The sequence below is a fragment of the Limulus polyphemus genome, unplaced genomic scaffold (assembly GCF_000517525.1).
Source record: "Limulus polyphemus unplaced genomic scaffold, Limulus_polyphemus-2.1.2 Scaffold257, whole genome shotgun sequence".
NCBI classification, from domain to species: domain Eukaryota; kingdom Metazoa; phylum Arthropoda; class Merostomata; order Xiphosura; family Limulidae; genus Limulus; species Limulus polyphemus.
The window spans coordinates 81,487-84,624 of NW_013665867.1; positions in this window are offsets into that span (position 1 = coordinate 81,487).

Consider the following 3,138-nt stretch of genomic DNA (forward strand, 5'->3'; position numbering starts at 1 on the left):
TCGAACCCGCGACTCTCAGAGGGCGAGTGGGGCGCCCGAATCACCTGGCCATGCCGGGCCAGGCCCTTATGGAAACCTGAGCCATCTGTGGTTTTCCTCATCCTGTGTGGCATACCAGCTGTACTTAACAGACTCTGGGGAACACGTGATACGATTATGTGACCACATGTTTTACGTAGACAAGCCGAGGAAATAGAAAGACCCAGTTGATGACAGGGTTTTTAATATTTTGGCCAATGTATGTGTACTAAAAATAATAAAATTCGATGTTGTTAGTAATCCAACAGTTGCTCTGAGCTTTAAAATGTACATAATAATCCAGATACAAAATAACAGTATTCTATCGCATATTCACAGATAAAATTATTCTTAATGGGGAACAGGCGTGGCCTAAGGACATTCTTGCCGCAAAAACGCGCTCCGCTCGTTAAAACCATGAACGTGCTATCAGAAAAACAGTCAAATCCCACTATTCGGTCAGGCAAGAGCAGCCCAAGACTTGTCTGTGAGTGCTGTCGAATATATGCCTTCTCTCTAGTCCATCAGTTAAATATTAAGGACGGCTATGCGCAGATAGCTTTTTGTTTAGCTTTTCGCGAAAAATCTGAAATGAACAAGAAAAATCTTCTTAAATACAAAATTCCAGCATCCTAAGCGGTAATTAATTTCAGCGTGTAATCACATCTACATGTTTAGTTTCATAATAACAAAATAACGATTTTGGAACTTGCAATTTTAGTTCAAGATACAATTAAAATGGTGGTTTGATGTATATATGAAAAATATGGCTCCTTTGTGGAATTATCGAACACGAATCTCATGTTACAACTTGGCGAATAAAAGGTAAACTTGGTTTAAAAAATGCTTGAATGTAAGCAAAGTTTTAAATCACGGGTCTAATGAATTACGTTTGTGATAAAATGACTTTATTATTATTATTAAATGCTAATATAATCATACGTGTACTTGGTGTACACGTATTAAAACGAATTAATAGCTAGACATTTATATACAACCTTAGATTGCTTAACTTTCGCATTCTATATTTTTTAAGTATATATATATATATTATATATCAGTTGTGGATTTTCGTATTAAGATTTGTCATTACCATCAGTCTGGGAGCCGCAAGACTCTGTCGATTTCAGATTTTTGCACACAGCTACACAAGGTGTATCTCGAATAGCCCTCCAAAATTTTGAACCGATAGGCTAGAGAAAAAGGAGTAAGTCAACAGTACCCACCACCAACTCTTCGGTTACTATTGTCTGATCCAAATAGTGGGAGATGAACCGTCATTCTTATAGCGCACCCAGTCCCCAAAGTGCGATGCGCGTTTTTGCGGAAACAGGATGCAAACAATGAACCTCAGATTCACGATCCTGACGCTCAATCTAATAGGCCACAACAGGCATCAGCACCAGGAATACTGCGTGGTGAATGAAGTTGAAGTGTGTGCGAGTCCAATTTTGATGGAATTTTACATAGGATTCCAAAATATGATTCAATTCACTAGAATTTCGCAGAAATAGACAATCTTTCATTCATTACGAGTTGATCTAAGTTACGAACAATAATCAGAAAGAAACAACAATGAACTTAATGTCATTCTCTTTCGAGTATATTTTTCTTCGTTCTTCTATGTTAATTATTAGGGCGTTTTGGACATAATTAAATATACGTAAAATATTAGGTTTCTGCTCCAGTTTGATACAGCGCTAGACGTGATTAACACTATCTTTGTAGAAAGAAAAATTATAAGTATATATATATATTTACTAAATGAAATTCGTGTATACAAAATCTTCCACGATTTGAGCCGCTTTAAACCCTCGCATGTGAAATGGAATTTTACCATTAATTAAGTTTCAGTTCTCAAACATATAAGGCCGATCGTAGCCTTGTGTTTAGCGTGTCTAACTGCAGACCGAAGGTTTTGAGACGTGATATCGCTAAAACCGAGTGCTGCATGTTGGCGCGTTATAAAAGTGACAGTCAACCCCGTTATTGAAAAAAAAACTAGACAAAGCCCTTGTGGTGGCGGGTGCTGCTGGCTGACTGTCTTCCTTCTGGTTACTAGTTCATAATTAGTGACAGCTATACCTGAATCCTAGGGATCTCTGGTCTTTTTGTTTCTTCATGCGCATTAGGTTCAGGTTGAAAATTTCAATTCTTAATATATTTACTTTTATTACAAGCAATTATTATTTACAATGTTTCTTGCTTTTTCAAACCACCATAACCTCTATAAAATGTGTTAGGTTCTTAGTGGGAAATTTTAAGTGATGTACCTCAATATGTTCAAATATTATCTTCAGATAATAGTCCTTTAACTGAAAGTTCTTAGTTCAGACTTGGGCAACTCCGAAAAAAATGAAAGAAATAGCATAAGTGCTATCTTAGGTAGTTGAAATTCATTGTAAGATTACCTTGAAATGTAGGGTTAAACATGTTTTTTTTTAAACCTGCTTTGTAGATTCAAACGTGAATAACACTTCTAACAACAACAACAAAAAAAGAGTTCTTATTTTTATTTAGTGTTAAGTTTGATAAAAAACCTTCCAGCTGCACATAACTTTAAAAAAGTTTTGTATTGTAAAAGGCCCTTAAGCACATAGTGTAGATTTTTGAATGCGTTAGTTGACATTAGTTTTTAAAAAAATGTAACAGAACAAAACACATAAATTTATTTAAAAACAACTAATTAGCTATGCCTAAAAAAGCTGCTGGTAGTTAGTCCAACATATTAAAAAACTTAATAGCGAGTGATAGCATGAAAACGGTAAATTAGCCATACATGATATGATAACTTTACTTTATATTAAAAATTATACAGTTATTTCCTTAAAGCACTAATGCAAAAACCGTATTAAACTAGCCTAATAACGTGAAACGATCTTCCATAAGGTAATATGTTTTTCACTGACTTTGAGTACGTTAATTTTAGCTCCCCCCCCCCGAAATCATTACACTGTGAAACCAAGTATATATATATTCTGTTATTAATTCTATTATCAACATCGTGACTATACAGCTGTAATTTATTGTTCTTATTGATCACAAAAGGTTATTGGAAAAGAAAAGTAATTCTACTTATGCACATGCAATGTAGTTTAGGAAAGATTAAGGTCTAATGGG